This window comes from Protopterus annectens, chromosome 8.part1, assembly GCF_019279795.1.
Source record: "Protopterus annectens isolate FY-2018-M chromosome 8.part1, PAN1.0, whole genome shotgun sequence".
NCBI lineage: Eukaryota > Metazoa > Chordata > Ceratodontiformes > Protopteridae > Protopterus > Protopterus annectens.
In genome coordinates this window covers 34,711,388-34,733,781 of record NC_056742.1, presented here as the reverse complement: position 1 = coordinate 34,733,781, position 22,394 = coordinate 34,711,388, and positions in this window count along the sequence as shown.

The window sequence follows — 22,394 nt, the reverse complement described above, 5'->3', positions numbered from 1 at the left end:
CGAGGGTGCCTATTCATACAAAACATATAGTGTGTGGGGTCTCTCAACCCCATTAATGGTGCATATGGACATATGTGCATTTGTTACTCTGCCATTGCTATCTACAGATGTATGGCCATATATACTTATATAGATTTATATATCTGCTAATATATATATATATATATATATATATATATATATATATATATATATATATATAAACTATGTCCGTATACACCTACATAGATATATACCTGCATACACATATGTGACATGCTGTGTATATGTAGACATATAGGTGTAGTCACATATATGTGTCGTTTTAGGCATATGAATGTATATATGAGCATATATATTGATATATATGTATATAGTATAGTATATATATATATATATATATATATATATATATATATATATATATATATATATATATATATATATATATATATATATATATATATATATATATATATATATATATATATATATATATATATATATATATATATATATATATATATATATATATATATATATATATATAAAACTACATATCTAGATATGTTGTATCTGTTTCGATATTAATATAGGTGCAGACACATACATCTAGATGTTGGTATACATTCTCTGTACTGCTGCATGACTGGACTGGATGATATGTTTCTGATAACAGCTAACCACATTGTATCTGTCATGGCTGAGTGGTAAATCACTTTGTCTAGCATGTGCAGGGTCCGTGGTTTGAGCCTTGCAAAAGCTGTTTATTTTGTTGCTGGGCAGAACAGGCCCCATTGGATATACAGTGATTAAGGCACTTTAAAACAGTTGTAAGCAGGTTTGTGTGGGTTGCGCGGAGCTAAACAATGCCTACACAGGTTAAGCAATTCATCAGCTGAGTATAAGAAACTGTAATCGGACCTTAGCAGTGCTTATCTCCGCACAAACCCACGCAAACCCACGTACAACTGCTTTAAAGTGCCTTACTCACTCTGTATCCATTGGCCCTTTTCTCCCTAGCAACAAAATAAACAACCTCTGCTAGGCTTGAACCCAGGACCATGCACACCACAGCCAACGTGATTTACTTCTACGCCATCTCAGATAAACTTAGCCCTCTGGTATTCAAAAACATATCATCCAGCCCAGTCATTCAATGGTACAGAGAATGTATTCCAACATGTAGATGTATGTGTGTATGAAAATATATTAATGTCTAAACTGATACAACATATTGATATATGTAGCTATATATATATATATATATATATATATATATATATATATATATATATATATATATATATATATATATATATATATATATATATATATATATATACATATATATATATATATATATATATATATATATATATATATATATACATATATATATATATATATATATATATATATATATATATATACACACACACACACACACACACACACACACATATATGTAAGCAGATATTTATATCTATATAGGTATATATGGACATACATCTGTAGATAAAGTTGGAACATAGCAGAAACATATATGTCCACATGCACCATTAATGGGGTTGACAGGCACAAACAGCATACATCATGCACAAATAGATATTCCTCAACACAGCCAAATACATCTGACCTGCAATACACTACCAACTGTTGCAGATCCCATAACCAGGACATTACATGGTAAGGGCACAAGATGTTAACAGTACTCCATCCCACCTGTATGATATCAGACTGGTATCAGTAACATATCATGCAGTATAGTCAGGCTCATAATGACCCCTATTTTACAGTCATCTGTTACCTTTGTTAGCCAGAGTCCCGTACTGTTGGCCTGTACTTCAGAGATGTAGATGCCAAACAACAGTGGTCCCAGGACAGAACCCTGATGTACTCCACTTGTCACTTGTCTTGGGATGGATTTGGAGTCAGTTACAATTACAGTTTGGGTTCTGTCAGTAAGCCATGTGGCAAACCATCGAGTGGCATAGGGATGTATGGCTGGATTAGTATGTTAATCTATGTTTCCAGACTGGGGGATGGTGTTGAAGGGCTTGGCGAGGTCCACATAGGCTTTGTGGACTGCCTTACCCTCTTCAACAGCTATGCAGACTGAGTCAAAGCAGTCAGTCAGTTTCAGGAGACAAGACTGGCCCTACATGAGCCCAATCTGTGTGGGTTGCAGTGTTTGAGGGTTGCCAATGTCTGCATTCAAAACATCCTTGATAATGCATTCCATGGCCATGCAGATCAGGCTCATCAAACTGATGTGACAGTAGTTCCAGGGATCACAGGTGGAGCCCCCCTTGTGGAGTGGGATAACTGCATCTGTGCACCACTCAGTGGGCACCAGGTCTGATGCGAGGCTATGATTACACATGACAGTTAGGTGAGTTGCCATTCCATTTTGTAGTTCATGTAGTACACAGCCCAGGATGTCATCTCGTCCCATGGATGCTGTATTCTTAGCTGTGGGTAGTGAGTTTTCTGCCTGTGTGGCCATGATTACTGGGCAATGGGACTCTTTTCGTATTGACATGGGTCCTTTTGGGGGTGAGAGGGGGTGAATGTGGCACTAAATCAATCTGCCAGTATATTAGCACATTCTGTGGGAGTAGTCTATGTAAAGCCATTCTGTTGCAGCTCAGAGAACTTCTGAGCATTGACAGTTAGAATTTGGACATATCTACAGAATGCTGTGTGGTTGTTTATGGAATCTGTGGTGATTTTAGTTATATAACCAGCTCTGGAGGATTCCATGAGGGATCTCAACATCTTACTGGGGCTGGTAAGGGAGTTTTTTGCATCCTTGGATTATCCTTTCTTCAACAGTGTCTACCATCTGTTGTATACTCTGTTAATGGCAGTAGACCACCAGACTGGCTTGATTATTTGGGAGCTGAGCGTCTTGGTTCTATGTGGGATGTCAGGAATCATGCACAAGTGGCTGTGCTCATACAGTGCCCTAGTGCAGGATTCATCAGTTGAACACTCAGCTCCTGTCTCCATGGGTGTCACAAGCATTGTCATTTCTGCCTTGAGTAGCATGATGTTGGCCTTGGAGAGGTCTTTTATGGACAATTGTATATACATTCCTTTCACATGTTCCATTTGATTAGCCTATGGTGGGATTACTTTGGTGGAACTGCAGCTCCATGTATGGTTGTGATGGCTTAGCGGTTAGTTACTGTGACTATAGTGTCCAGAGTCATGTGTTCATAATCTGATAAAGGCAGGTAATTTCTGTTCTGGTCAGAACAGTGGTTAATGCATACAGACTAATTAGGGCACTTTTGGTTAGTCACACTCATTACAATTCAAATGCCCTACTTTGGCAATCCTGCCTGATGTCAATCACTGTGAAGTACACCTTTGGGGAAAGATTACTCCAGCAATCTGTGTTGTGTGCTATAACAGTGTAATGCTGTAGTGTGATACAGAACTCTGGTAGGGGTTCTATTCTCACACATGGGAGTTGTGGATACGTTTGTGTCTGTTCCTATGCCTGTGTAGAGAGCAATGCATGTTTGGCTAGTCACACTCACTACAATTCATTTGTTTTCCTTTGGCAGTCCTGCTGATGTCACTCACTGTGAAATAAACCTTTGGTTAAAGAGTACTTCAGTAATCTCTGTGGAGTGTTCTATAATAACATAGTACTGTAGTGTAATAATTAGTTCAGTAGGGGGTTTAATCCCAGATTTGACAGGTGTGTGCTGCTGTTTGGCATTTGTGTTCTGTGTGGAGGTGGCTGTGAGTGTATAACAACTGGACCCAATGTTGAGTGTGTTTTCAAAATCTCTTATATGGTGCCCCTAGCATAAATCACAATATCCACCATGCAGGGATAACAGATGTGATATCAGTACATAGTCAGTCACGGGTTCGATACCCTGGACTGGTAGGTGTGTGACACAAACATCCTTCCCTTTTACTTTCCCAACCCACTCTGACTTATCTTTGCCTCTGTCTGCCTCTTTCACTCCCTCTCTGGTGGATGTGGAGACTTACACCTGCTTTGCTTAGGCAGCGGCATGTGTATTGTCAGTGATGCTTATGATCAGCTGATGGTCTCTGCATGGATTACAGCCCTCCTCTCGCTGATTACATGTGGAACAGCTGTCATAACATTCCCATAGACAATTGCATGGAAACACACTCCAATATCTAGGAATATTATGTTGGTGTTGGGCCTTTTCATTCACTGTGAGCAGGAACTAGATCTGTTGTTTGGCAAACAGCATCACAGATGGATTGGGGTCTTACCTCTGACAACATACACTGTGGAAACAGGCCAACACACAGGAGGGGGATGTGTCTGTCCTGACTACAGACTGTAAATGCTGCTATACTGCAGTTTGGGTACTACTGGTTTAACAGGGTGTGTGTGGATATGGCTGTCCTACATGTTTTAATACTTGTCATGTCAGCGCTATGTTTATGAGGAATCCCCATCTGTAGGGTCATCTGCAGACTGGGCAGTGTGTGGTGCCTTGTGTTTCTTGTGTTACCCACGGAACACCTATCTCTCAACTGCAGAAGGTAGTGTGAGGATTGCAGTCAGTAGATGGTAACAACTGGGAGAGTTGCTGGCATCATATCCCTCATAGGACATATGTTGCATCACACCCTGTTACGACAGGAGATGTATGAGGTCATCACAGCGACATGTCAATACTGGGCCTGTGTTTGTGCCTCCAGCCACAACCCTGTCACCCTTTGTATATATGTCATGCAGTAGGGGGTGCATGTGTTCTGTACACCATATTCATTGACAGCATATCTGATAACAAGCCAGTGAGATATCAGACTGCTACACATGTTATGTATAGTAGGGGATGTATTTGAGGACATAGCCTGGGCATTCTGTGGTTGTGTGTACACTACTGAGGTATGTGTAAGTCTGGTAACTGTTGACAGTGTGTGTATAGTGCATATGTACCCTGGCCTGTGTAAAGACTGTGGTAGATGTCATTGTTCTTGGTCCTGTTCTATATGATGTTATATGCTGCTTCACTTTATGTCACCCTATAAGTTTACAAGTTTGTAGGGGCAAACACACACGTCCCAAACCACATCCATCCATCGGACCACACTGTGCAGTGGCCCAGTATATGTAGGGTTATTGTGTGAGTGGCTCATATGAGGATGGTGTAATCAGATAGTCCATATACTGTAATAGTACACTAGCTTACCATATGTGGCTGTGGCTGTCTTTACATTGGTTGTGGTTATGCACTTTCACACAGGTGTCTGTTACTCTGTGATGTGACATGCCTGTTGAGCCTGCTATCTATGCAGGTACATGTGTATTCCCACATAGGAGATGTAACCCAGTGTTGCATCAGTCTGCCTGTAGCCTGCACTGTGCTTTGTTACATGCTTAGCAGCTCACTGTACTTATCCAGTGAGATGTCATGTCCAGATCCTTGCCAAATGTACTGCTGCATGGCCACCATAACAGTCATGTATGTAAGACAAAGCAGTGGGATGCTGTTCAGATGTATGTCAGTAACTAGTGGATAGTATGTGGCCATGGCACCTCTGCACCAGCGGTTATTATGTGTCAGGACAAACAGGGGTGTATGAATGCATAACCTATGGGGGCAAATGTATACCAGTATGTACATGTTATACCCATCTACATAGCTGTTAACATCCACATTGACAGGCCTTCTCCACATGTCTTGCATGAAGGGGTTCTGTGTATACCCCTGGACTGACCCGAGTGTGTCAGACTGTCCACATATATTGGCCTTATCGCAGCTGTAGTTCACAGGGGCATTACTGTGGTAGCAGTGGTACTGTACTATGCTGACCTTAGGATGTCTGTATGTAGCCAATGGCACACATGTTAACAGCAGATTTGGCCTCCCACACACACCATTTCTGTGAAGACAATCCCTATTACAGTAGCAATAGTCTACAAATATACCTGCACTACATACGTGACATCTCCTTGCACTGAGAGGTTGGGACTACTGGGGCTGAGGTAGGGCTCCACTCCATGTGTAGGACATATGGTGAAGATATATGTATAAATAAGTATACATATATACATATAGATATGTGCACATATACATATCTTGCTTACTGTATGACAACAGTTTTACACATATGTGTCTGTATTCCAGCCTCTGTTCTCCACCTACATACCAGGCTTTGCACATATGACATGCTGTCAGGGGTTGTTATGTAGTGGGCTGTGTGTATGTCATGCTGTCATTCCTGCCATCACTCCACTGCTGTCATGTCTCCCACACATACTGTGGGGTTGGGGCCATATATGTGTGGGTTTTACCTACACAATACATGTGTGCCCTAATGCACTCCAGAGGGCAGTGTATGTAACAGTGGTATATGGCCCAGTATTAGTGAGTGTAGGGGGGGTGCGCCATGACTAACCTAGGCTGTTACAACATGTATGGGTATCTTTGATAAGCTGCCTTAAGGTATCTGGATGTATTTTACCATACAATCCACCTTGAGTAAATGCAGGCTTACTACCTCCTGCCATATGGGATGTTCTGTTTGTCAGTGTGATTGTAATGGTGTCAGGTATGCCTTGTTATGTCACAGATACATCCCATGGTGTCAACTGGGGTCTGTACCCCCTATGGATTGTGTACAGAGTGTAGACAAAGGCTGCTGACCTATACATCTGCATTACGTACTGTTGATTATCTGGTATGCTGTGGCCCAGTCTGTCATTACTAATGTACTACTTGAAGGTCTCGGCCTGGACAGCAGCATATGTCGACCTTTCCAGACTACTGTCTTAGTATAACTGTTTCACAGTTGCATTACGCTGTTCATATGGATGTCAGTGTCTAAACAGCTAAATGACATGGCATATACAACTATTTTAGTACACAAATAAAGCTTTCACATTCATTTATTCACACCTGTGTGTGGTATTATACCCTTTGATATCTCTGTGGCTATATGTTACAGGCTATGAATGTCATTCGTATAGGTGGCTCATACAGTTTCCAGTTGGTAAGGTGGTGACTGTAGGAATACTGACTGCTCCATATTGTGTGCAAGTACTACATATGTATATTACTGTACATATCTCTGTGTGTGTATGTGTAGTTACATATATATATATATATATATATATATATATATATATATATATATATATATATATATATATATATATATATATGGGTCTACTTCTTTTGACCTAACTTTCATTTGCCTGACACTCATTTGCCTGAGACCAAATGACTGAAATTTCATTTGCCTGACACTTCATTTGCCTGACAAGTATTATTAGCAAGAAAATGGAATATGCCCCCTTCCCCACTGCAGTGCGACCCTGCAGTTAGAATATATAGTTAGGGGGGTGTTACTAAGCAATATTACATCAAAAGTTAACAATATCATATGAAATGAAGTGGGGGGCTTCACCCCCCACACCCCCCCCTAACTATATATTCTAACTCCAGGGTCGAACTGCAGTGGGGAAAGGGGCATATTCCATTTTCTTGCTAATAATACTTGTCAGGCAAATGAAGTGTCAGGCAAATGAAATTTCAGTCAAATGGGTTCAGGCAAATGAGTGTCAGGCAAATGAAAGTTAGGTCAAAAGAAGTAGACCCATATATATATATACATATATATATATATATATATATATATATATATATATATATATATATATATATATATATATATATATATATATATATATATATATATATATATATATATATATATATATATATATATATATATATATATATATATACCCGCATCTGCATATATGTGTCTGTGTATATGTATCCTAGGGATGGCCATGTTGTGTCTGGTCCTGGTTATGGGATCTGCACCACTTGGTACTTTATTACAGGGGGAGTCATGCTTGGCTGGGTGGGGTATACCTATTCGTACCAGATGTATAGTGTGGGGCCTCTCAGCCCCATTAATGTTACATGAGGACATATATGTTTTGTTACTTCCCCATTATCTACAGATGTATGTCTGTTTATACCTATATATATATATATATATATATATATATATATATATATATATATATATATATATATATATATATATATATATATATATATATATAACTTGCCGTATAGTTCTGGTTTAAGCACTTGGGCTTCAGGCCAGCTATTTTACGTTAAGAAGGATTGCGGTCTGCACTCTTGTGGGAGGAGAGGCTGGACTCTGCCCTTCTGAGCAGGGAATTTCTGGTTAAAGGCTTATAGTGCCTGCATATTCTAACTGTTTCTTACTGAAATTGGTACACTTTGTTTGCTGTAGCATAGACTAGATCCAGGCCTGCTGAATCTAGCTTTATTTGTATGCTTGTTGTTTGTTTATTTCCCTGAAACGCTAATTCCACCTAAAACGCGGCCTTTTAGCACTTCTGTGGATCTCTAGTGATATCTGCATTGCTTACTGTACTTATTTCCTTGTTTCACTTGAAAGAAAGTTACTGTTTGTCATTTTTGCATTTAAGTTACCTGTAACACATTGTATTTAAGTTAACTGGCACTTGCTCATTAAAGCAATTATATAAGTCAGCTCTAAAAAATTAAAAGCACTACACCCTCACAAACTCCCCTTGAGTACCTTGTTCCCCATTGGCCCTTTTTTCAATTATAAAGGAATTCCCAATACTATTCTAGCATGTTCAAAGGTCAGTTGTCAATCTCCTCTCCGGTCCAGCTGGTGAATCTGGGAATCTTGAGGCAATGTTACAACTGCCTCATGTACACAGACAACCCTCTCCTCCTCCCAACAAATTCCAACACATGTGAGAGATGCAACCATATAGCCAAACTGGAGGCTAAGCTCTCTCAACTCAGTACTGGCATAACCAGTCAGGAGGAGAAGGAAACCACACAGACTACAATTCCAGTCTCACATAGACCTACCACGACAACAAACAAAACACATAAACACACAAAAACATACTCGGAGGCTCTAAATAAACATCTGCCTAAGCAGCAGAGACCTCCAAAGCAGACACCCAAGCAACCGCTACCCCAAAACAAAACACGTGCAACACATAGCTCACAAAGCCAGTGTGCTGAACAGTCACAGCCCTTAAGGCTAAACAACACACCTGATACACTTGTAATAGGTGACTCTATCATCAGGCACACTGACGTCCCGCTCACCAGGCTGAACAAGGAGAAGGCCATGGTGAGCTGCCTGTCAGGCACTAGGATCCGCCACATAACACAAGCACTCAGGTCACTCCAAGACAAGTACAAATATGACTCAGTCATTGTCCATGCTGGTGTGAATGACCTGAGACGTACCTCCCTGGACTACATGAAAAGAGACATAGAGGAGCTCTATGAGCATGTAGCCCAGGCCGGTATGACCCTGACCTTGAGTAGCATCTTACCCTCACCAAGAATGATGCCACAATATGAAGACAAGATGATCAATTTCAACAATTGGCTTAAGTGTTGGTGTCATTCAAAGGGGATCCAATGCCTGTCAGCCTGGGATGACATGCTCGACAAGCCACGATGCTTAGCTAGGGACGGCCTGCACCTGTCACCCCTGGGCTTTGGATATTGGCAAAGGCTCTCGCTACCCCCATAGTGCCTTTTTAGGCAAGGCTCAAAAGACAAACCCACCTCCATAGGTATCACAAGGGATAAGAAACTAAGAGTAATGCTACTCAACACCAGAAGTCTAAACCTCAAGATGCACGCACTCAAAACTCTCCTTAGCATGGAGAACATCGATATCTGTGCAGTAACAGAAACCTGGTTCAAGGCTCCCGAGAGCACCCCAGCACTACCAGGTTATACCTCATACCATGCTTTTCAGCCCCAAAACTTGGACTGAACCACAAAAGGAGGGGGAGTATCAATATTTGTCAAAGATACCCACACCTCCAGGTTGGTGGCACAGCACAAAGCATCAGAGACTATCCATGTGCAACTAACTGTGGGTAAAACTGCCTTCCAGTTTATAGCCTGCTACAGACCACCCTCCCAAACACAGGAACCCCACTTGGCCTTCCTGAGAATACTGGAAAATATGAAGGTCTCTCCAAACACTATTATATTGGGTGACTTCAACTACCCAAACATAGACTGGGAGCATTACTCTAGCTCCAACACCCTAGCCCAAAGGTTCCTAGAATTTATAAACTCAAATGCTATGGAACAACTTGTTACCACTCCCACAAGAGGGGAAAACATACTGGACCTGATCATCACCAACATGGGGACACTATGCTCCAGACCAGAAGTGTATCCCTCACTGGTAAGATCAGACCATAAACTAATCTCACTGGATATTCACATCCCGACCCCACCCCTGCCCAGAAAACCACAGTGAAAAACTTCTCTAAAGCAAATTTCACATGCCTCAAAACTGAGGAAATCCTTCAAAGCCCCTGGGCCTGTGGAAAATACGCCCAGACCGCAGAATCCTTTATAAGCATTCTATGAACACCTTCAGGAATGCATGGATCATCACAATCCCAAATAAAACCAAGACCCAATCCTCCAAAGGCAGACGTCCTGTCTGGTGGACCCCAGCCATAAACAAACTATACAATAGAAGGAGGAAGCTACTACATGATAGAGCAAAATCCCAAAAAGGGAAGGCATCTCTGATCAGTATTAGCAAAAAACTATGGGCACTCATAAAATCGTCTAAGGCCAGCTTCGAGAGAAAAATTGCACAAGGCTTTCTTTAGTTATGTTAGGAACCTGGGTGGGAATTCCCAGATAGGCTCAGAATTAGTCCAAAATGACAAAAAATACACCGAGCCTACAGACATTGCCAACATCCTAGCTGACAGGTTCAGTACAAACTTCTCCCCCCTCTCCCCACCAAAAGGGCAAATATCTATCCCAACAGAGTGCTGCCCCCCTGACATCTCAGATGCTCAGGTAAGAGCCGCCCTCTCCAAAGCAAAAAACACAGTATCAATGGGACCAGATGGTGTCCCAGGCTGCGTCCTACATGAACTCCAAGAAGAGCTAAACCCAAACATAAAACTACTGTTCAATCTTAGCCTTACTACAGTATATGTACCCAAAGAGTTGTGTACAGCAACAGTGGTCCCTCTCCACAAAGCTGGTGCCTCAATGGATCCTGGAAACTATTGCCCCATAAGCCTGACTAGCTTGCTCTGCAAAGCTATGGAAAGGATCATCATGGACCTCAGAAATAAAGATATTGGGGACCTACAGACACTGGATCCTACCCAGTTTGGCTTTGTTAAGGGCAGATCCTGCCTCTTAAACCTGGTCGATTTCTTTGAAACAGTCACCAAGGCCATTGACGAGGGGAAGGTGGTCCACACAGCCTAATTGGACCTCGCAAAAGCCTTCGATACAATACCCCACTCGGGCATTATAGATAATCTCACCAGCTTAAATATAAACCCCTATGTCACTAGATGGGTTGCAAACTGGCTCAAGGACAGAACCCACATGGTTAGAATTGCTGGAGCCATGTCAGACTCCAAACCAGTTACAAGTGGCATCCCACAAGGCTCAGTCCTGGGACTTCTCTTGTTCGATATATATTTCTCGGCGGTACAGGCCAACACGGAAGGACTGTGGCTGACCAAGTTCGCAGATGACTGCAAACTGGGCGCCATAATCAACTCTCCAGCTGACACAAGCATCCTCCAAAAGGGCCTCATAGAAACAGACAACTGGTGCCAGAGCCATGGCCTCAAGCTAAACGCCAAAAAGTGTATAGTCATCCCCTTTGGCAAAAACAAAGTGCCCACAAATTACCACATAGGTGGTAATCCATTAAGTACAGAAGAAGTCATTAGGGATCTGGGGACCCAAGTTGATAACAATCTCTCATTTGACAACCACGTGGCCAAAGTGGTTAGAAAAACATTTTATATAGCCCACCTAATCATGAAGGGATTCACATCTAGATCTGGGGAGGTCATCGTACCTCTTTACTCATCCCTCATCAGGCCCATAATTGAGTACAATGCCCCTTTTGGGATGTACCTTACCAGACACCTGCAGCAACTGGAAGGACCACAAAAGTACCTCACCAAGAGGATCAAAGGGCTCAAACAGATGCCATATGCTGCCCGGTTAAAGAAACTCCAGCTCTACTCAGTGGCATACCGCCTGCTCAGAGGCGATCTGTGCCTGACGTATAAAGCCATGTCCAACCCGGAATTAATGGACATGCTGCACCTCAGAAAATCCAAATCTCATCGAGCTATGCACTCGAGAGACTTGAACCTCAGCACTGAAATAAATAGGACATACTGGAGGGACAGATTCATAACCCAGAGGCTCCCTTCACTCTGGAATAAAATCCCAGTCCAGGTTAGGCAGACTCCCACATTGACTCTCTTCAAGAGGAATCTTGATGAGTGGATGGGAGATCATAGGTTTACCCCGGCTATCACTTCTGTGTCACTGTTAGACAGAGGCACAGTATACTAACCTCAAAAAAAGGCATAGCAAAATTAATTTAAAATGGGTGGCGAAAGCCAAACACACTCTGGCTAGGCTTATAAATGCCCTAGGGCAGATAGCCTAGTATGAACCTATGAACCTATGAACCTATATATTTAGACATGTAGATGTGGACATTTATATCTATAGGTGTAGTGTAAGCATGTGCATGTTTATATGTATGTATATATATATATATATATATATATATATATATATATATGTATATATAAATATATATATATATATATATATATATATATATATATAGATATATATATGTATATATATATATATATATATATATATATATATATATTATATATACATATATCAATATGTTGTAACTGTTTAGACATTAATATATTTACTCACACACACATACATCTACATGTTGGATACTCTGTACTGTTGAATGAATGGGCTGGATGATATGTTTGTGAATATATCATGGATATGTATATTGGAGATGGTTTGGTGGTAAATCACTTTGTCTATTGTGTGCAGGGTCCTGGGTTTGATCCTAGCAGAGGCTGCTTATTTTGTTGCAAGGCAGAACAAGGGCCATTGGATACAGTGTGATTAAGGTACTTTTGAGCAGATGTAAGTGGGTTTGCATGGGGGTAAGCACTGCCTACACAAGTTAAGCAATTTAGATGCTTACTGGGTGTAGGTCACTGTAACTGGAAATTAGCAGTGCTTACCTCCGTGCAAACCCATGCACACTGCCTTAAACTCGCTTAATAGTGCTGACATATGCTTACTACTGCTTATTGCTGCTTAACCTAACTACTGCTTTATGCATAGTGATACTGACACCTGACATAGTTTATATATATATATATATATATATATATATATATATATATACATATATATATATATGTTCTTTCATGGCCGCCGTACTCCAGTTCATATATATATGTTATTCCATGGGTTATGCAACATACATATTACTCTTAACATGCTTTGCCATGGGAAATGGTATGTCTCAGTTCCCTTCCTGTTTCCCACCCCCTTTTCTCGCTTACATCCACGGGGCGGTCCCATTGGAATGAGTCCATCCAACCCCGGCACACCTAGACCCATAATGTCTTACCCATCATTCCCTCCACCCCCTTCCTCCTCCACATCAGTCATCCTTCCTACAGGTTCCCTCCGAATCTCACCACACCACTACACATTGCCCACTCTCCACTTCTCTGGACCCATCATGTAAGTTGTCTCACCCCATGGATCTTCAGGCTTCCCACACATTCATTCTGTGAACATATGTATTCTTCTTTGCTTACCTGTGAGGCATGGTATGCTACTCCGAGGATTCTTTTTAGCAGAATTTTTGGGGTTTTCCCGCTAAGGACGAACATGCATTTGTTTAAGATTAGACTTATCAGGTTGACACTGTCTCTCCCACGGGTAGTATCCTGCCAGTAGTCTGGGAAGCAGTGGCGTGCAACTCTTAACGGTGCTTAATATTTGATTTGCATATTTGCCTTTTGGCATTGATGTATTTTTCATTACATGTTACATATGTGTCTTGTATCCTTGATTCATGTGTATGTATGCTGTATGGGGTCCTGGGAACTTCAACACTTTATTGCAATAACACCTCACATCTGGCCTTACTGCAGTACTCCAATTCACATATTTTTGTTCTGTGGCAGGTTATACAATATCACACTGTACATAGTTTCATTTCACATGTTCAGTTTGATTTTCCTGTGGTGAGAATTCGTTTGTTGACACCTCACTTTCGATGCATTGCTATGATGGCTTAGTGGTTAACTACTGTGACTAGAGTGTAGAGGGGCCTGGGTTCGAGCCTTGCAGAGGCTGTTTATTTTGTTGCTGGGCAGTACACGCGCCGTTGGGTACAGAGTGATTAAGGCACTTTAAAGCAGTTGTAAGCAGGTTTGCATGGGTTTGCACAGAGGTAAGCACTGCTAACCTCCGGTTACATTTTCTTACACTCAGTTAGCTTCTACATTGCTTAATCTGTGTAGGCAATGCTTACCCCCATGCAAACACACTTAAACACGCTTACTAGTGCTTATATATGCTTATTATTGCTTATTTGTGCTTAAACCTGCTTACTAGTGCCTTATTCATTATGACATTACCACTTCACATGTGCATTTAATGCAGTACTCCACTTCACATTTAAATGTTATTATGTAGGTTATACAGCGAAAAGATGTAAAAATATGTTCATATACAGATTTCACATGGACAATGTTATGTGCTGCAGTGGGACTCAAACCGGGAATGTTTGATCATTAAGCAGATGCTCTAATCACTACACTATCATACAGACACCTACGGTTAGCTATACTCGGGGTTTTAAAAAAAATAAAAGGGTTTCTTCATTTTATTTTTATGTACTGTTGCTGTTGTACACATGGGGACTGTTGGTGGGGATATGCAGACACCTATGAGCAGTCTTGCTCATTTATTTACAGTTTCTGCTGTTCTACTTTGCAGGGGCATGTTCATTCTGAGAGCTCTGCTCTCAGACATGCCCCCTGCACTCGTCCATGCTCCATGTAGGATTAGGAGGTTAGGCAGCACACCTTCATTAATATGCATGGCGCACTGCCATCCTCCTCTTAAAGTGCATCTTCCATGCAGGACTAGATTAGTCCTGCATGGATGATTAGTAAATCTGGGGAAAAGTGTTACAGATTCAAACCCAAGCATTCCTTATAAGTATAACCCTTCACACACAAAAATGTAAAGAACAAAATTACTTAGACACGCATTCCCTAAACAAGATCAATAATAAGTTAATGCAGCTAAGTATAAAAATAACATTTTGACTAAAATATGAAAACATGCAAAAAGGCTCAAGTAATTTCTACCCCAAATCCCCTAAAAGTGAATTAGCATGATCTTGAATGTTATAAGAAATACTGGGTAAATTACAAAACAGCTGATGTTCATCATATTGATCTCTGCTGCAGTAGCCTTAGCTATATGGGTTATATCCTATCAAAGATATATCAGCAAGCCAGCTTCCAAAGGTTGAGGGTCCCATCTTTGTGCCCAGACTGTCAGACAGCACAGACTTTCCACCTGCTGAAGAGTGCACTCCCCTGTAGCTTTCAGGGATTGACAATCATCTTCTGCTTTCCTTTTCTGGGCAGATAAGATCCCTTTGTGTGTGTGTGGGGTGGAGGGTACTTCTGTTTCCTTATATTTGTTGATGTTCCATTACTTTCTTCTTCAGGAAAGTTATTCTAAAACTAGTAGTGCTGTGTTTAAATGGACTTTCTTGAGACTGTAACATGCGTTTAAATAGAACACTCATTTTGTGTCCTTTTAAAAGTGGTGTAAAGTAACTGAAAACATTTTTGTTTATTTTACTTTTGTGGATTTGACATGTTGTTTTAAAGTGATTTTTAGTGTTTCTTTTCTGCAAAAAGGTAACCTGTGTGGATTGGTAGTATTTACTAGGAACTGCTGCCATTTGTTGTGCAACAGTCCACTAATTTTTTACCTCTGTACATTCTTGTGCAGCACCTACGGTCACTATGGACCAGGGGTTAGCCATGTCCTCTTTGGCTGTCTGGGTCCCCTCAGTGGGCAAGGGAGAGTCATTCTGGTTGGTCCTGGGAGAGGGAACAGGGAAGGTTTCCCTGTTGTATCAAAAAGCTGTGCACATCCCCAAAAGTGACTGGAAGGAAGGGTGAGAGGGATTGTTGCCAACGGACTGCTTCCTGATGGTCTGTTAGGTAGCTTTGAAACCAAGTGATAGCAGTATAGTTGAGGTTATGGGAGGAAAGGGCTGAAATGATTTTACTGTGGTTGACTATGTCAATGGCCTTTGACAGGTCAAGACATATGGCTGATATAAATTGGGAGTTGTTTCTGTGATGGTTAACTATGTTTGTAAAGGACAGCAAGGCTTTTGTGGTACTATGTGCAGGACAAAAACTGTGTTGGGTATGAGATAGGAGATTGTGAGAGAGGAGGTATTCCATGAGTCGGGAGTGTACAACTCTTTCCAGATTTTTAGATAGGGGTGAAAGAATGGCAATGGGGCAACAGTTAATAAGTTTGTGAGAGCTAACACTTTGTGAAGTGGCAAGATGTGAGAGATTTTTCCAGATAGTGGGCATGTATGCTTCTGTTATTGATCTGTTTATGAGTAAGGCTATTGGGTAGGAGAAAGCTTCTGCTGCAGTTTGCAGGTATTGTGCAGGCAGACTGTCAGCTGCTAAAGTGGTTGGCTTCAATTTTTTCAGTAGTTTTCTAATGTATTGGATGGGAACTGGGCTTAGCTTAAAGTAGCTAGTGGTGTTATGTGGGGGTATATTACGGTTAGGTTCTAGGGGGGTTGGATTAGACTTAGTCTGGTTGTAAGCCAGAGTTTGAATGGATTCAGTGAAGTAAGTGTTGAATTGAGAAGCCAAATTTTCATAATTGTTAGTTGTTTTTTAGTGGTAGTAGTAGATATGCCGGGTTGCTATAGGTTATTAACTGCAGCCCAGAACTTTTGTGGATTTTTCTGATGTTTGGTTTGGATGTTTTGATAGCAGTTGGATTTGTCAGCTTTAATTTGTTTTTTTAACTTTGTTACGAAGTTTAAAGAAATGTTGCTTAGTAGTCCTGGTTTTGTTTTTATGGAACTGTAACCAGGCCGTATCCCTGGATTTGAGTAGGGATCTAGTTTCCTTGGTTAACCAGGGTGCATAATTGGTTTTGACTCTGATTTTTCTAGGTGGTGCATGGGTGTTGAGAATGAGGAAGGTATTATTAAAGGAGAGGACAGCATCATCTAAGGGCAGTTGTTTGAGATGTTCCCAGTGACAATTTTAAATTTATTGGGATTAAAATTATTTTGGTTCCCAATTGTATGGAAGGAAGTTTGCTGTGTTAGATCATTGCAGTCTCTTAGGAGCAGGTTGGGCAGTGGTCACTCATGCTGTCAGGGAGGCAGCCTGAGTTTGCTGATAGGTGGGGGGAGTTGAACAGAATCCAGTCTAGTACAGATTCACTTTTAGAGCTTTTATCAGTCCTGGTGGGAGATGTGATGAGTTAGGCAAAGCTGTACAGGTTAATTTGTGTTTTTGGTGTTGGATAGGAGAAGAGTAGTCAATCAGTATTAAAGTCACCCATGAGGATGGTTTCTTGAGGGAGAGATGAGGAACTCCACTAGAGTAAGTTCTCAAGTGTGTCAATGTTGTTGCCTGGTGTGATGTATCCACCTATTATATTAAGATGTTTGCTGGAGTTAATGGTTAATCTAGCTATTATTAGTTCAGCATTGGTAATATTTTGGATGGTAAAGTGAATGATGCCAAGTGATAAGTGTTCTTTATATAAAATAGCTACACCTCCCCCTTTTTTGTTTATTCTATCTTTATGTAGGATAATGTAGCCTGGGGTAGTGATGTCTTTACTGTTGATGTCTGACTTTTGCCATGTTTCTGTTAGATTGACTATGTCTAGGGAGTAGTGGGATAGAAGACCATGTAAATTGTGTGTTTTGTTAGCTAAGCTTCTTACGTTTATGTTGAGAGAAGGAGGCATGATTTTTTTCCCTTTGGTGAAGTAGGGTGAGGTTAGGTTGAGGCAGCCAGGTAGTGAATCATGTGTGGAGGTGGGGGTCAGGGTTGGGATGGATTTGTTTGGCTGGATGATAGAGAAGTTTGGAGAGCTTGTATAGGAGCCTGGAGAATCTAAGGGAGGTTGGGGAGTTAGTTAGCTGTGGAAGGACTTTGAGTGTATGATAGTCTATAATGGTGGTATGGAAGAGGGTTGGGGTAATAAGAAAATGTTTGGTGTTATATGGTGTTGGCTGTGTAGATGTGTGCCTGGGTGGAGATAGTGTGTGTTTCAGAGGTGTATCATATGAGGAAAGGCTATAAAGCAGGAGTAGTAGTGAATTGTTAGCAAAAAGGAGAAGAGATCGTTTTAATACAAGCTCTCCAAACTTCTCTATCATCCAGCCAAACAAATCCATCCCAACCCTGACCCCACCTCCACACATGATTCACTACCTGGCTGCCTCAGAGTTGCTGGTGCCATGTCAGACTCAAAGCCTGTCACAAGTGGTGTCCCACAGGGCTCAGTCCTGGGCCCACTCTTGTTTGGCATCTACTTTTCCGAAGTACAAGCAAACACAGGAGGGTTATGGCTGACAAAGTTTGCAGATGACTGCAAACTAGGCGCCATAGTAGAAAACACATCTGACACAGATATCCTTCAGAAGGGTCTCACAGAAACGGATAACTGGTGCCAGAGCCACGGCCTAAAGTTAAATGCCAAAAAATGCATAGTCATACCCTTCGGGAAAAACAAGGTTACCCTAGCTACCAAACAGGTGGCAATCCACTGAGCACAGAAGAAGTTATCAGGGACCTGGGGACCCAGGTTGATAGTAGTCTGTCATTCGACACCCATGTAGCTAAAGTAGTTAGGAAGACCTTCTACATTGCCCACCTTATCATGAAGGGATTCTCATCTAGATCAAGGGAGGTCATAGTCTCCCTTTACTCATCACTCATCAGACCAATGATTGAGTACAATGCCCCATTCGGAATGTATCTGACCCGACACTTGCAGCAGCTGGAGAGGCCACAAAATTCCTCACCAAAAGGATAAAGGGACTCAAAATCTGTCCTATGCTGCCCGACTGAAAGAACTCCAGCTCTATTCAGTCGCCACCGCTTGCTCAGAGGTGACCTTTGCCTAACATACAAGGCCATGTCAAACCCAGATTTGATGAATATGCTTCACCTCAAAAATCTAGATCCATCAGAGCCACAAGGGCGGAGACTTAAACCTTGACACGGCTATTAATAGGACATGCTGGAGGGATAGATTCATCACCCAAAGACTCCCTATGCTGTGGAACAAAATCCCGGTACATGTGAGGCAGAGCACCTCGCTGGCCTTGTTCAAGAGAAATCTTGACCAATGGATGGGAGATCGCAGATATACCCCAGGGATTACCTCAGTGTCACTGCTCGACAGAGGCACAGCAAAATAATGGGTATAGTTCCCCATACTAAAGGGGTGGCATAAGCCACAAAACGATGGGCTAGGCTTGTAAATGCCCTCGGGCAGATAGCCTAGTATGAACCTATGAACCTATGAACCTATAATCATGTCATGCTGAGGAGTGTTGTTGTATGTGTAGTAGTAGTTGGGTGTAAAGTCTCGGAGTAGTATTTGTTGTGATGTAGGAAGGGGGAGTATCTAATTTCAATAGGAAATGTGATTAGGTGTAAGGGGATTGGTTGTTAGTAGGTGTGGTTGTCTGATCTGATTAGATAATGAGTTTGGGTGTAATGGGATTGGCTGCTGGTTTGTAGGTGTTGATATTGTTAGGTTTAAATGTACATATGGCAGGGGTGGGTAGGATTTGGCAGTTGCGCAGGGGACTGGAGTGAGTCCGAAAGGAGTGGGTTGAAACTACGAGACCAGTGGTAGAGTAGGAGAAAATCGATCAGCCACTTAGTATTCAGACAGGTAAGATAAGTTTTGTTTGTAAGCCTGTCCGATGCAACTCCTAATTAGCATAAGCTATATCTGGACAGAAAGGGATGCTAAATATAAAGTATTAAGACTGGGTGGAGAATGTCCCAGTATCTGTTTGTAAGGACCTTAATATGGGACGGATTTAGCAGATAGCAAGCGACTGGAATGTGTACTTGCTTCAGAGAAGCTGTTCAAATGTTTAGCACAAGCTGTAATGTTATTTGGTGTGAAAAAAACACAAACATACACTGCAGCAGGGTATGCAACTTAAGGGTAGCAGGAGCTTTAGTTGCCTTTTCTGTTACAGGAGTTGTGGACCTCGTAGGGTACACACTACACAGGGAGACTGGAAACTACAGCAGGGTATGCAGCTTGAGGGTAGCAGGAACTTTAGTCACTTTTCTGTTGCAGGAGTTAGGTGGTGTTCCTCGTTAGTTGTGGACCTCATGTAGGGTACACACTACACAGGGAGACTGGAAACTGCAGCAGGGTATGCAACATGAGGGTAGCAGGATCTTTATTCACTTTTCTATTACATGAGTTAGATGGTGTTCCTCATTAGTTGTGAACCTCGTGGAGGGTACACACTACACAGGGAGACTGGAAACTGCAGCAGGGTATGCAACTTGAGGGTAGCATGAGCTTTAGTTGCTTTTCTGTTACAGCAGTTAGGTGGTGTTCCTTGTTAGTTGCGGACCTCATGGAGAGTACGCACTACACAGGGAGACTGGAACTTACTTGGCATGCACATGATGCCAGAATGCCAGGAGACCTTGTTAGGTGGACGTTAACTTTTTAAAAGACTGTTATAAGGTAGGGAGGGATAAGATCTGACCAGGATTTAAGTATATATGTGTCTCCGCCAAATAATTCCTCTGTTGACTCTAGGACAGACTCTTTTATTTTCATTGGTTCTTTGTCAAGTGTTGTCCTAAATGGTAATAGAGCTAATTTCTCCTTCCCAGGTGGGGATGTTTTTTTTTTCAAGTATGTTCCTAAAGCCAATGAAAGAAAATGCTCGGAGACCAGTTCTGGATCTTTCTTTCCTAAACCTGCTTATGATAGTGCCCAAATTCAAAATGATGTCACTTTTCAACCTGTTGCCTCTTCTTGCTCTTTCAAGTTTCCTGGCAATACTAGACTTAAAATATGCTTATCATCAAATCCCTATTTATCCAGACTTCAGACATTTCTTAAGGTTTTGTGTGTCTGGATCACGTTATCAGCTCTCTGCCTTACCCTTTGTACTATTCACTGCACCAAGTGTTCACAAAGTATCTAGCTCCAGTTATAGCTCATTGAAGGCTACAGCGTATTCACATTTTACCATATTTAGACAATTTGCTTATCTTTGCAGATTCTTTTTCAAAGTGTCAGAAATCTCTCTCCCTTTCTCTTGGGTAAGAGATATTTTATGCAAGCTGTATTCCAAGAGAATATTCAAAAGTCTTTTGTGACTCATTCCTACAGGATTGTGTTCCTGGGATGTCAACTAGATACCTCAGTTCAAGGAGCTTTCCTTCCACAGTAGAAAAGTAGATCTTTATCTGCATCTATTTCTAAGGTTTTCCACTCAGACTGAGGTCACTATGAGGGAATTCCTCAGGAGTTTGGGTCTCAAGTCATCTATGCTTCTCATGATACCCCTGGCAAGACTACACATGAGAAACATATAGTGGTATCTGAAACCTCTTTGGTACCATCATCAACACCCTTTATATTTTCAAATCTCAGTGCCGAGGTTTGTCAACAGAAGAATTATTTGGTGGAGACAACATATATACTTAAATCCAGATCAGATCTTATCCCTCTCACCTATATAACAGTCTGTCACTACAGATGCCTTGGATTTTGCTTGAGGAACAGTTTCAGGAGGGATAAAAGTGTAGGGTATATGGAACACCAAGGACTGACACAAGCACATGAATATCAAGAAGATGCTTGCCCTGATCATGGTACTCAGCTGTCTGAATTATCTTTGGTCCCCAAGAGCTCTTCAAACTGCTGCAGACAATAGCACAATCATGTGGTACACCAACAAACAAGGGGAAACCACGTCACACACCCCTTTGTAGACAAGTCACTGTAGCTTGGAATATAGCTTCACAGTACAATCTCACTCTACAAACATCCTACATGCCGTCAGAGCAAATCTGTGAGGCAGACTAGCTGGAGAGGACTAGAGCAGACCCTCACAAATAGAATTTAGATTAGGGGGAGGTCTTCCAAAATTTGACCTATCTGTGTGAAGTTCATCAAGCAGACCTATTAGCCTCGTCTCTGAAAAAAACAGCTGGCAAGATTCTCTTTCAGGACTCGATTCAAGAAGGCCTGGAAGATAAATGCTTTTTCTTTTCCTTGGACAGAAATGTTCCTTTATGGTTTTCTGCCCTTTCCACTAATATCCAGGGTACTTCTGAAGATTTAGAAGCAATCCCCAAAGATCATTGTGGTGACTCCCTTCCGACCCAGGCAACTACGGTA